Below are 15,159 nucleotides of genomic sequence, written 5' to 3' on the forward strand. Positions count from 1 at the left end.
TGTGGATTCTTCATGCTACCTCCACATGCATGTCAGAATTGCATTGCTCAAACACCTGTCTTTCCACCCTCTTCTCCTTATCTAACCAGTCCCACATGGCCTCATGCAACACTGTGGTTATACGAGTGTCGTAAAACTGCTATATATCTCCAGCTCTTTCAGAAGTTAGCACTGTATTTGAATGCAGGACTATATGAATACTCATGGCCAACATGTGATCTGTATGCAGAGTAAGGTCATCTAAGGTGTGGAGAGTTCTATGAGCTTCATTACTGCAAACACATTGAATTAAACACTGTAACAAAATGTCAGGCCAACTTACAATGATAAAGTAAGTGATTACAGGGTGTTTTTGAGTGAACTCACTAGTCAAAAGTTCAGTTTAGTCAACAATACACTTTAATTGAAGGCAGCTCAAAAATAATGTTATTGTTTAAATGTTTTATAAGATATTTATTCTGTGGCTCCTCCCCCTCAATTAATGTATTGTTAATCCCTATTTATAGGTTAAAACCTTCCTGATTACATGATGTACCCACATGGAAGGCTTTTGACCATGGAGCCCTGAGCCCTTGCTGGAATTTGAACCTATGATCTCATCACACTTGATGAGCAGGCAGATAGACCTCTGTCCCACTCTAGAGCTGTGAGATTACTCTACATAAAACACAGTTCTGCTTAAATGGACTTTTCTGTTCTTTTTTAGACACAGAAACATTCATAGTTTCACAGCTTTGGAGTGGCACAACTGTCTAACTGCCTGCTTGATACAAAACAGGAGATCATTAGTACAAATCCCATCAACAACACAGCCCTCCTTGATGACAAATCTGAGAATAGAAAGGCAATCCCCATGTGCAATGTGCAGATGGGAATAAACAATAAAATGCTGACTAAACATCTTGTTGTGTTAAATGAAAGATCGCTCTGTAATCAGTTATTTTATCATTTTTAAATTGGCCTTAAATCTGACTTTTAAAATTGACTTTACATATTTTACAGTGTTTTATTGTTTTATTGTAACTATTATTTCTGTCTTAATGTTACTTCTGTTCCACTACTATAAATGATGTGGCAAATGCCATGAAATTAGTGAATAAATAATGTATCTGTGAGACTCAGGAACTCTGCATCTATGAGTGGGCCTAAATAGAGAAAGGCTTAAGCTCAAACCCTTAGAAGTTGAGTTTTTGGCTTTCTAATAAAAAATAATGACATAATTACACATTTCATTACATAGTTAAACAATGAATTGCATTAATTGGTGTCTGTATTCCCCTCCTCACATCTGTATATCCAGCTTTCAATTTTTTTTAAGATTTGTTTTTTTGAATCTGCACTTTCCCTTGCCTGTTTGCATGAGCTTAGAGTGAGAAATAATTGATATGGAATTACACCACACTTTTCTTACTGCTGGTGACATCTGACACTTTTGAAGGATAAGGGGTTAAGGGACTATGTCCCTTTAAGAACAGTCCTGCACTCGCTAGCAATGGGATGCGATGTATGAAAGAAGACTCCAGTTTGGCTGCTCTACCCCCAAGTCTCAAGGCTGTCCCGCAGAACCCAGCGCTGGAACCAGGCCAGGTGCTTTTTAACTTCTGAAGATCAGGATGAGTTCCAAAACGAAAGAATTATAGCCCTAAAGTGGGCCTCTTGACATTATGCAAGTGTATGTGTATGACGGCCCAATAAAAAAAAGAGAACCAAAAAAAAAAACCTTATGTAAAGCCCACGTTTCTCCCTGTTTGCCCAGTGGGGAGGGGAGTTGGAGCAGCTCACCTGTGGGAGAGAGAGAGCGTATGCATTACCCACAATGACCTCTCCTTACCACCATGATGCTCACATCACTGATGAAAACATTAGTCCACATTTTATGTAGTAGATTTTCTCTTGGAAATGGATTCTGGAAGAGCTGGCTTCACATCTCCCTCTCTCTCCACCTACAAGCTGGGTGAGCAAGCAGAGAGTTGCTCCGAAGGCCAGTTCCATGGTGTATAAACTGTGTTAAATTGAAACAGGGAGATGCTGCTGTTTCTTGTATGTCCTTCAGGACATCTGTGTTAGAATTCATGTCAGAATCTTAATTGGTATCAAGCTTTACTGGCCAAGTATGTTTGCACATACTGGGAATTTGTCTATGTTTCACACACATACAGTCACAGTGTCACACACACACAATCATCCACTCCTTAAACACATTTATTAAGTGATGAGGTGTCCATATACAGTAAGCTGCTGACGACACTGGACCACTTGCTTTGCTTTTCCACCACATCACCATCAGGACTGTGCAGGCTGGAGACCAGTGTTTACCAATGCTAAATAAGTGGCAGCTTACAATGCAAGCACAGAGCTGGTTAAGCAAGATGGAATGCTTTTCTCTTTCAACATTTCACTTGACATCAGCCAGCAAAAACATGAATGTCTCTATTAGAGGACTAGTACATGTCTCCTCTGAAAAACAAATCAGTCAATCAAAACAAACAGCTCAATTGACAGAGTTAATATAGCTCATTTTGGAAGTTGGTCATGGCAGGCAGATTTAGCAGTCCCCAAATGCTCCAGCTCTCTTTAACTAATCCTTGCTCTAACTTCACAACAGAATGGTTTGTTCACAGAACCTTAAAATGCCAATATTAATCCACAAAGAGGTCAAGAAATTAGACCAGTTCCACCTAATTAAGAACAAATGATCAGATCAAAATTTTTATAGAATTCTGTGACAACAGATATGTTGTGGTAAACTGCATCTAGACGACTTGTTTTGGTTATTGACAGCAGTTTCCACAAGATCTTTAGAAGAAACCCAGGGACATACTGACCATGTCACCTTTTTATGGTAGCTTTAACACTAGAAAGGGAATTTTGATTATTTACTACATTAGTGTATATTTTAGTCTGGCATTGTTATGAGATTAGTATAAACATATAATAATCTACCAAGAAAGACCACAGTGGTCATTTTGACATACTTGCTACTATTCCAGCAAGTATGTCATTACCTCAGCACTGCAGTTGCGTCTGGTTTTCCTCATAAAATAACTGAAGTTAAAACTGACCAATAGGTTCCAATTTACCAGCAATGATCAGGATAAGATAAAGAAGAGAAGATCAGAAGATCAGAACATTTCATCACAAAAGTCTGCATCATTTTTATTAGTTAATAAACCAAAATAACAACAAATGGACATCTCCCTGACATTTCATATGGCATACGTTAATCTGTAAATGAGCTTACAAATATTATTAGCAACAGCCATTCTAGTATAGTGTTGGAATTCTGGGCTTTCCAGTTTTTTGTTGATGTTTTCTCTGTCCAAGCTGCACAGAATGTATGTTTCTAAAGGGTCCGACTGTTAAGATAGACTGTAGAGTTTTGTGTTTTTTCTGCATTTGAATGGAATGTTATGTTATTGTTAGCATTGAAATTTAAAGTCGTTATCAACCTACCCAGCTTTACTTGCTATAATAACAGAGTTCCTCTCAGCACTGTACTATGGTACTGAACTGATCTCTCAGTACAGTAGCAGTGTAAATACTACAGTACATGACAAACTCAACACAATTTTAAGCAACTCTAAACTCTACAATTATTAGGTTGGTTTGCCAATGTTCTGTCAATTTTGACATCTAATTAGGACAACTCACAAATATACAGGGCAGTAGGTAGTCTAAAACCAGAGTTGGGAACCACTGATTAAGCCTATGATGTAATACATGCATCAGACTTTGTGAATGTACAAGTGTTCTTTATCCTGTTCTGTACCTCCAGAACAAACCATTTACAAACCTCACCCCATCAGAATAGTTCAATCTGTTGGGCATGGTGTAATCGAGACTGAATTAGCAAATACACAGAGGGGTCGTGGGTGATCTCAGTGTGGTGCTCTGATGCTAACTAACTCATCTTTTCAGCACTGAGACAGCAGGAGTCAGACAGATACAAACAGCTCAAATTGATCTGGCTTCTGTCAGACACTGCACGTTTCACCCAGAGTCACCTACAATACGCTTCTCTGTGTAAGCAGAGAGTGACGAATCTGGCACATATTACTAGTCTTATTATTAGTCTTGGGACTTATTGAAGTTTTTAAAATACTGTAATTTTTGTAGGGTTGCTACTTATATGTCTCATATTAGTGTCATTATCAAGAGAGGACGGCCTTGCTTACTTTAAACATAGTGTGTTCTCATTAGTCCACAGGCCTGCATATGAAAATAAAGGTGCAAAACAACTTTACTGTAAAACCTGATGAGTTATCTGAACTTGGTCTGAGAGAACTGACTGCCTTAAACCATTTAAGTGTAAAACCTTAAATCATTTGATCCTAAATAACACCCTAACCTGAGTATAAGCAGTGCATTTAATAAGTATTATATGAAGTTAAGTAAACTAAGTGAGTTATAGATACTCCATTTAAGTTGACATTACACAGACAGAGGGCTTCATAACCAGATTGCAGGGGAGGGCACTGAGGACCAGAATCCAGCAAAATTTACTGATTTCCTACAGACCTACTAAACCTGCCAATTAACAGGCGAATTGAATTAGGTGTGCTTTAGCGTTAAAAGCACAAAACTCTGAAGGAATACAGTCCTCCAGGACCAGAAAATGCTGATGTCATGATTCTGCATTAGTGCATGAGTGGATAATGTAGCATTTAGCCAACATAAAACCACACTCAGCAGCAGAGACAGTAGTAACTTGCTCTTACAGCCTTCAACACTAAGGCCAGGCAGCTATACCACATCATAAATTACAACTTACCACAGAGGGGAAGGAAAGACACTCTCAGTATGCAAATACATGGTGTCAGTATGCATAGGCAAAATCCTCAACTGTCCAAACATAAGGCATACCCTAAAAGCTGATTTTACACAAACGAGAACTAGTGTAAATCTCAACTACTCTATTTTTGAATTAGTTTGTCTTAATTAGCTAACAATATCCCAACTTTCTGTCGTGTTTAAGTTTATGTTAACTTAATTAATTCAGTAAGTAGAACAGTTCGATTTTACAGTGTTGTTTTAAAGGCATTGATTTATGAGATTTGGGAATGAGCAACTTAACCCGGCTCATTTATGTTCTAAGCAGTGTTGCAGCCCAGATTGCTTTTCGATTGAAACACAACACAGGGCAGCCAATCAGAATCAGTGTTCTTACATCAGTCTTAAATGAACAGTAAAAAAACAGCTTGTTTAATTATGAAGAATAAAGTGACATTAAAAAGGAATATAATAAACACAAGAAGAATGTAGGATATTGGCCCTTTAAAGTTAGTTAGTCATTTGGAGAACTTTGCACAGCGATGGCAGTGACTGAAAGGTGACAAGTGAGTCATTGCAGTTGCATCACATGCTAGTTCCCGTAGATCGCTCAGCTTGTTTCCAAAAGCGGCTTGGGCATGCTGTTTACATCTGCTTATGGGGACAGATAAAGCCTTCACCAAATTCAAACTTTAAAGACTTTATCACTCAGACAGGCCTAATAACTGAGCATTAGATCTGTTTTAAACAGCATGAATGAGCGCCTGTTAAAATGAACACTGAAAGCTTCTCAGTTATGGTAGACAAATGTTAAGGTTCGTGCGAGCAAGGGCAGAAACACAAAGGCTGTCGGCCTACGACACGAGCCAGCAGAATCCAACTGACAGGCCGGTGCAGGAACTAAATGTGGATTTCTTGGGCCAGTGGCAGATTGAAGAGTTCACAATGCTGTGGATCATGTGGAGCCCTTCCTCATCTGTACATGGAGCGCAGGCAGGGCTGGTGCGCTTACATAATCCAGTTAAAATACACCCCAGTCACATGGAGCATTCAGCCCCGCACAGGGAGAGATATCCCATTGCCGCTTGAGCTGTGTTGGCAGCCATTCAGACATTTACGCACACACACGGCCATTAAAGATTCGATTGTGATTTGCTGCCAGACTTGCAGCGCCCTGCCTCCATGTGAACTGTCTGTGGAAAAACGAGCAAGGAGCTTTCGCACTGCACATGTGACTGACCGGAGTCTTCACTGAGGAAAGTCTACATAAAAAACACATAAACACACACACACTCACACACACACACACACATACATCAGGGGGAGGAGGGAGAGAAGTGCAGAGGAGGGGGAGAGGGGGGGTAGGAGATCCAGCCTGTTAAAGTCACAGTGCACAGTGCAAGCTTCCTGGAAGGGTGCAGGCCTGAGTTTCAGTTCTACTGAGACTACATAACCTTTCACACATATTTCTACACACACACACACACACGGCACAAACATGCACACATGTAGTCAAACAAGGCACATACACGCGCTTGTATATAGAGCTGTGTCAACATAACAACATATGTATAGTTATTACATAGACATTACACATATTATATGCACCATGTTATGTAATAAGACAGCTAACCGTAACCTTATATGTTATATAACCCTGTATACCCACATACATATTACATGTTGTATGTATGTAATTTAATAAGATATGTAATAAGAATGTTATAACATCAACCTTAACATTATGTTATATAACCCTAATCCTAACCCTAACCTTAGGCCTAACCTTAACCCTAATCTTAACCCTATAGAACCAGAACTTTGTGTAATAGCTATTTAATATTGTTATTACATAAATGTTACATATGTTCCATGTAATATGTTATGTAATAAGAATGTTCTGATCATGATCTAATTTTATAACCCTAACCTCAGCCCTAACCTTTTAGGAAACATAATGTGTAAGGTGTAATAGTTTTTTAATATGGTTGTTACATAAATATTATATGTTATATGTAATATGTTATGCAATAAAACATGTAATAGGATTGTTCTAACCTTAATTGCATGAACTACAAATGACATTGTTGCCATTTCATTGACAAAATGAATAAGAAAAAGCTTAAAATAGCACTGTAGAAGGATTGGACATTTTTGTCTGGGAAACACACACACACAAAGACACTCACACATACAGTCAAACACAAACACACCCATTACACACACTAGCTGCCTGTTGCATCCACTCTTTGTTTTTTTTATCAGCATGCATACGTATTGGAGCTAAAAAGTGGGCACGATGGGCACCCGACAAATGGTCTCCATGTGCGGCTACATCAATGCTGACCAGTCCTTAAAAGAGCCAGGAGAACATCAAAACCCGCATAATGGCAGGGGTACATCTGGCCGGCGTGCTCTAAAGAGAAGCAATCAGACCATCTGGAAAGAACACACACACACACACATGCACTCAGTGAAAGGCAGCATGATTGCTCATTCACTAGCTTCATAACAAACACCACCTCAGCATCTGGCTCTGCTGTGGTCAGCCGTTTTAATTATGCAGGTTGCTTTACTAATTCATTAAGTGTTGATAATGTAGGCTGTGCCGAGTTGAGTGGGGAGCGGAGTCGGGCCAGAGCAGAACGTTTTAAAAGCCTGTTATGTACAGCTGACTTAGGCCCGGTTACATAATCAATAACCGCACATCTCCCCCTGCCTCCCCAGCACATGGATTTCCTCCCAGAGCGATGATGGCTCTTTCTGGAATAATCCTGCCAGATGGAGTATCAGCCTGCTGCTGACCAACCACTGAAGCAAGAAGCTGCTGTTAAAAAAAACCTGATGCATTTTTAGCACACTTGTTTTTTGGGTGTTTTTTTTTTTTTTTGCTACTCAGTTAGGAGTTGTCATGACCACACAGAACATTCAGCCTATCTCTCCCTCTCTCTCTTTCTGTTTAAAGGCCTGATGAGGGCAATAATCAAAGTGGATTTGACATTTTAGTATGCAATGAAAGACTTTGACAATTTTGAGAGGGTGTGGGACTATGGATGGGCTTCACTACACTATTGGTGCTGCTGTTCTTTTGTTTGTATGTATTTTGATGTGCATGATGAATTGTTGGTCTTAATAAAGGAAGATGAAACTCTCTCTCTCCCTTTCTATCTCTCTCTCTTCCTCTCTTTACATTGTGTAAAATGTGTTGTCTAGAGGCTCCTTCTACTGATTTCTACTGGTCTTCAACTTTCTATGGATGCACAGACACACAAGCGGAAACACATCCACACACATATACACTCCAACAAATACGACATAGTGCAGATGGGGCATTAAGGCTGAGTCATCTGAGCTAATGAGGATGAGATTCTCTCATCCTCTCTCTCTCTCTCTCTCTCTCTCTCTCTTTCTCACACACACACACACAAATGTGTAGTCTTTGAGAAATGACAGGTAGGAATAGAAAAAATATATTTACTTGCACTTCAGCCCATACTGTAAATGTACACTGCCCATCCTTTTAAGCCTCTACACAAATGTAATGGCACTTATACACAAAACACTGCAATCAAAGCAGTTAGTTAAATTTACAATTACAACCATTTTTATTTTATAAGACTTGACTGTTAAATCTGTTACTTGGAATTTATATATATATATATATATATAATATTTTTTTATTTGAATATATAGTGGTGAATTAGAGGTATGGTTTTAAGGGTCTAAGAATGTCAAAATGCACTTACCTTGGCATAGTCGAATAATGATAGTTTGGTGCATGGAAGTAACATACCGTGAATCTCAAACACTGTTCTGTCCTCCAGCATAACAAAAAAATTCCAAAACCCCAAAACTGTTATGTAACAATCTAATGACTCAATCTAATGATTTATGGTGTTGTTGACACTGGAGAACAGCACATCAACAGCAGATTCTGCTAAGTATCAGAGTTGCTATGTGAACCAGGCCTCATGGCCTCTGCTTTTCCTGCGCCACTGTCTGCAGAAGGGGAGTGGAAATTCATTACGCAACAAAGCAAAAGCCTAAGAAGAAACCCAGTTCCATGCTAAGCTAAATGCTAACACTAGTCAAGTCAAGTCAAGTCAGATTTATTTGTATAGCGCTTTTTACAACTGTTGTCATCACAAGCAGCACAAAGCATAAATAGTGATTAATAAAAGACAGAGACAAGGAAGAAAGAAGAAATAACGTAAGACATGATGACCAGTCAACTGGACTAGCTTAGCTGGACCAAACTGGAGCTAAACACACATCAGTAAGGAATGCACTGGCTTCTTTTTTTCACCAGTAAAAAAAAATAAATGCCACTGCTGGTAGACCCGTATGACCATACGCTTAGATACATGGTGAAGGTGATGGACTGTTAATCCATTGTGCTCTGCATGTGTGTGTTAGAATCCCATAATGTATTTTGGTTGGTATGGTGCAACAGATAACACCAGCACTGGCCAGTGAGCTACCACACCATGTGAGAGACTGTCGTAATACAAATAACCTGTAAGTCGCTGTAGAGAAAAGTGTCGGATAAATGACATAAATGTAAATGAAAATGTAAATGATTCACCTGCAAATTCAGCTACTCCCTTCGTATTATGGCCTTTGGCATGCCCAAAATGCAATCACTCAGATCACTCGCCCCTTTGCCAATCATTCACAACTGCTTTATGACCCATTTTCCACACATCGAACGAAACACTCACTGCACTGTACCTCCTTTTCTCAATCCATGAATTCTGTCGCACACCCTGTACATATTTATAGCCTGACCATCCTCGTGCAGCGCCATCTGCAGGAGCATGAAGTTGCTACCACCTTAAACACGCAAGGTGACTAATGTTGTACGTTCCGCATTCATTTTCACACATCCCACCAGCTCTAAAGCAAGGTAGGGGATGAATCCTTAAATGCCCCTTGCACAAACTGTCCATTATATACTGTTCTGAGAAACAGTCACAATGTCCTGCGCTGTCTGCTGTGCATCTGGCCAAAAGTGCCTTTGCCTGTATTTTCTGAATGAGGGTGAGGGAAGAGAGAGGGAGAGAGAGAGAGAGCACAGCTGTGATCACCCGCGCTCTCCCCATCAGCCTCTTAATCACACAGCCTGTCTGACAGCACCCGCAAATCACCACACCACTTCCCACCTCTGACTCATCACAGGCCCTAACTCAGGGATGAGAAGAGCACCATGCAGAGCGTGTGTGTGGAGGCAAAGCCCATGTTGGAATGTGTCGTGTGCAAGGACCCTTGTAATTTCAGTTTATGAAAGGAATCCTGCCAGTGGCGACCTTCAAAGCTTTTGTGATTTATTTTAGAGACGAATCCAGTCGTGGTGGGAAAGCTTTCAACTCCACTGTCAAAGGAAGTGCTCTATTCAGCTGGAGTGTAGATCGATCTTACCTGAGGATCGTGGCAGAGTGAGTGGGTGGCAGAGTTAGTAAGAGTTCAATTCCCTGAGAGCTTTTTACGCTTGTTACAGTAAGACTTGGTGTGCTCATGTGATTCTCCGAAATCTATAATTAAATACAATAAACCCATAATTATATCGGAGTGCACTGTAATCTTAAAAGCACCATAATCATGTTTTCGTCCCCATTTGGACTTTTCCGCAAGCTTAGCAGGAATTTAGTCAATGCTAGGCTGTATGTCTTATAGGCAAGTGATAATTGCACTGGAATTGCTGTGTGTATACAATGAAGGGATGAAAAGAAAATCCTACAGACGGTGGCAGGTGGGTGAGCGCATTTTTATGATAAGAGTGATAAGAGTAGTACGAAAGATAGAGTTCAGTTCACCCCTTCTTGCACTGTCAGGCCAACCTAAAATAATAAAGTAACTGATTACAGAGTGATATTTGAGTTAACTCAACTTAGTTTAGTCAAAAGTTCACCTAACTTAAATTGTTTTATATGTTGAGCCAACTCAAAAACATTAGTAAATGTGCTGCGGCTGCAATATCGCGCAAGATTTTCACACCCCATTTACACATGGTCAATTCATGCATCTTGAGTATCAGGAGTATATCTGGATAAGGTCAAGCCACATAATAATACTAGTGTAAACACACCCATTTAAACCAGATACAAATACGATCACTCAGAACACCTCCTCAATTGGCTTGAGTGATAGTATTGTTATCTGGTATTTGAGCCACATGTTATAGCAGTGTTGACGCATCTGTCTCTACCAGGCACATGCAACAAGACATATTCCATCCCACACAGCAATCGGATGTCAGTTTGACTGACCCGAAACGCATCTAACAACCAAGTGTAAATGCTTGATACAATCCAGATACTAGTCGCATGAAGTGACCAGGTATAAATGGGGTCTTAGTCCCTCAATTTGCTCACTATTTACACCTATCTGCAAGTTAGGACTCCTGACTATGGAGGGGTGTGGTCTTGACAGAATGTCAGGATTCTTATGATCTCCTGTCTCTTGACAAGCAGGTAGTTAGACAGTTGTACCACCCAGAGCTGTGAAACCATGTACATATCTGTGTGTAAAAAAAAAAAACTTGAGTGGTGCAACAGTCTTAAGTTCAAATTCCAGCAGGGCTCAGGGCTCCATTTTCAAAAGCCCCCCAATGTGGGAACATCATGTGATAGATGTTCTAACCTACAGATGGGAATAAACAGTAAACAAATGGAGGCAGAGGAACACAGACTAAACATTAAATAAGCAGTCAGATCAATTCAATATATGTCACTGACCAAACAGAGATGCAGAACTAGAGATTGTAAGATAGCAGAATGTTTGACTAAACTAATTTGAGTTCACACAAAACACCCTGTAATCAGTTACTTTAGCATTTTACATTGGCCTGACTTTATTTCTTTTTCATGAACCTGGTAATGTACTCACAAGGTCACTGCAGGACAGCATGCCACCATGAGGAGTGCAATCTTCACAAAGCATATGCCGAAACCTGGGGTGCTGTCCACTGAGCTCACAGAGGTGGTAACAATATAGAGGTGGTAATAATACAGAGCTGAAGCTGAGAAACCAGGAGGAGGTGACTGACCACTGAGTCAGCCAATGGCCCAGCAGGTGAATCACCTGTGCCTCTTTTGAGCAGCATGTCTACATTTGTGGTCTACGTTTCTCTCAGCAGGACAGTCAGACATCACAGCATTGTGGGATCGATCACTCAATACCTTGTATATAAACTGACTGGCCATTTTAATAGGTACTCTACATGTGTTCTGTGGCCTATCTGTTAGTGAACCCTTTTGTCAGCCACTTTTATCCCATCTTTCAATGGAAAGAGACTAATATGGTAGCAAGTTAGCCAAGTGAGCTTGTATGATTGTACCGGAAGCACCAGCGTTGCTGAGGGCACTGTCTTTTATTACTGGCTACTTTATTGAGTACCAATGCTTTGTTTGTACATCTAGGTGAGACTATAGCTCGTCTTTAGTCATGTCCAATTTGAGTTAGTCATGCTTTAGCCCCTTATTTCTGATCACATGACCACTGTAAGTGTATTCTCAATACAGTAGTGATGAAGAGGTCTTTAAAATACCCCAAAAATACCCCAAAACTGCTACCGACCTAGGAACTGGCCACTATACAAATAATATCTGGTCAGTGGTAATATTGGCCTATGTTGATAGAGAGTGTGCGAAAACTGTGTACATCAACAAACGTACTGCATTCAGTAGTTGTAAACCTACAACATGCACCAATATGGAAAGTGTACCACATGAGTATTGATACAAGGTAACTAGCAACTACCACTGTTATCTTAATGACCTCCATTAGTATGCTCCTACTATCTCTCTCCTGCCCTTCACCCTCTCTATTGCTGAGCCACACCTCTGCTCACGCTGCCATAACACAAAAGTACACCACACACCCTATCATCCCACCACCACAAGGTGTTCTGCACATCCCTCTTAAAGACAGCTAACAAAAGACCTGCCCATTACTGGACACATTAGGCCACATTCCCAGAAAACAGTCCACATTTAAAACCAGACATTTGTACCCGGTTGTTAAACGGTCTGAATGGCTGTGTCGACGCAGTCAAGACGTCACAGTCTTTTTTTTGTAGTGTTCCTGTGTTGATCAGTGTATGCTTGAGGATAACTATGATGTGAGAGAGAGACGGCAGGAGAAAGAGAAGGGGGGGATGGGGGGGGGCGGAAGAAACATGTTGTCCTTGATCCTGTTTGCATGAATTATGATTTTCAAGGGAGGGCAGGGAGGAGAGAGAGAGCGGACGGGTGGGTGTCTACCACTTGCGCTCACGTTTCTCTAGGAGGAGGACTGTGACTCACTGGCTCCAGGCTTTGAATCCTTGCCTGGCCCTTCACCAGAGAACTCCCCCTGAGACCAGCTGACAGAGAGCAAGAGAGAGAGAGAGAGAGAGAGAGAACGCAAGAGCTAGAGAGAAAAAGAGTCAGAGAGAGAGAGAGAGAGAGAGAGAGAGAGAGAGAGAGAGAGAGAGTGAGTCATCAATTGTGCTCTCTCGTCACCGTCACGGTCACAATTTACTCAAACTGGTCCCTTTCGACACAGCGGCAACAGCTTTGAAATGCCTGTAGACACACACAGACACACTCCCTCACATCACCTGGCACATCATTCTCTCAGCGCTTCCAAGTCCTTTCAGAAATCCAGTGTGGACTGGGAGATGTGAGGAGCAAAGTGCCTCTGAATGCAACGCTTTCTCGTGACAGAAATGAAAACAGGCCTACCTGTTGGGCTCATTGTAAGAAGGCGTCACTTTCCTCATAGAGCCATGCTGGTGTCTGAGTCATCACACCATACACAGTTCTGCACAGGATTTCTTAAATTATACAGGATTCAAGAGTTATAATTGGCCACATCTGAGCATGTTGGCCTACTATAACAGTAACTAGGCTAATCATTAAGCTTTGTTTATTGCTTGTGGTTATTAGCAGCGATAAACAAATTAAACTGATTACATTCACTATTGTAAAGTAAAAAATATTAGGGCCTAGTTGATATGATTTCTCCTTGATTATTTTACATTAACAAAACTACTTATTGTATCCATATCATTTGTATTTATTAGTGGTCTGAGGGCGAAGAAATGCACGCTTTTAATGTGCACGTCTAAAGACTTTTGCAATAGACATTTGAGCAATGTGTGGTAATCAGCGGTGTGAGCTGATAGTTACGCACTCTGCAATAGAGTTAAATCTTTATGGAGCTGATAGTAAGCTGGCATTAGAGAGGCCATGTGTGCGGAGCAGAGCACCATTATCATACAGAAAACCTTCCCTGCTAAAAGACTGAGGTCAAATTTACTGTTTATAGGCAGGAGATACTCCTAGCATATACCCCTCTGCTATATCTGAGTAGTGTGTGTGCATGTGTGTGTGTGCAATGTTTTTGCTTATAAAAATGTTACATTAATTCAGTAACAAGAAAGACAAATGTTGGGCCGAGTTGCTATGGTCTATTAAGAAGAATGAATGTGTGGTTGCGTATTTCACCTTGATGACTTCCAGCTGTGCTAAACAATCCTGGGCTTCCTTAAAAATAGGTTTGAAGACGTCAGCACATGTAGACTAGATCAACCAAACCACTACTTATTGTATCTGTATCCCTTGTATTTAATCTAATATTAGTGTTCAATTGGCAAATGAATGCTTAAGACTTGGTATAGACATTTGAGCAGTGTGCGCTAATCTGTTAAAGTGTGGGTTATCTACTCTACATTAGAGTTAAATCTTCATGGGGCTGATAGTGAGCTAGCATTAGGGTGTGGAGCAGAGCACCATTATCATACAGGAAACCATCTCTCCCCAAAGACTGAAGTTAACTTCAATATTCATAGACACAAGATACTCATAGCATACACTCCTCTCTAAGGCTGAAGTGTGTGTATGTGTGTGTGTGTGTGTGTGTGTGTTCACTCTCAGCGCTCATACTCCACAGACTGCAGCTTTTTCCGGGGGAGGACCCTCCCGGCTGCCTCATGACTCCGAGTGCGTAAAAGCGGTCACGTGTTGTGCGGGGAGTGAAATGGGCTACACACGGCACGGCGGCTCACGTTCAGCCTCCCTTCATTCATTCGCCCTGCTCCACATACCAGCGGCCCCGTGTCGAGAACACACGCAGCCAACCCGCGTCCGGGTCAATATGATCACATCGGGCTGTTTGCAGTTACGAAATGAACAAATTGGTGGGCTGGCAGGGGCAGAAAGTCGTTGGAAAGAAATCGGCACGACGTCGGCGCACAACTTGCGCAGGGGGCGTGAAAGTCGCCCTTGCAACAGTTTACTGTTTTGTTAGCATCCGCTTTGTCCAGCCAGTCACTGAGTCGGGCTTAAATGTGAGGATCGTATATACATAGAAATATAGCTATAGCCTTGCCATGTCTCACACCCTCCT

The sequence above is a fragment of the Salminus brasiliensis genome, chromosome 2, assembly GCF_030463535.1.
Source record: "Salminus brasiliensis chromosome 2, fSalBra1.hap2, whole genome shotgun sequence".
Taxonomy (NCBI): Eukaryota; Metazoa; Chordata; class Actinopteri; order Characiformes; family Bryconidae; genus Salminus; species Salminus brasiliensis.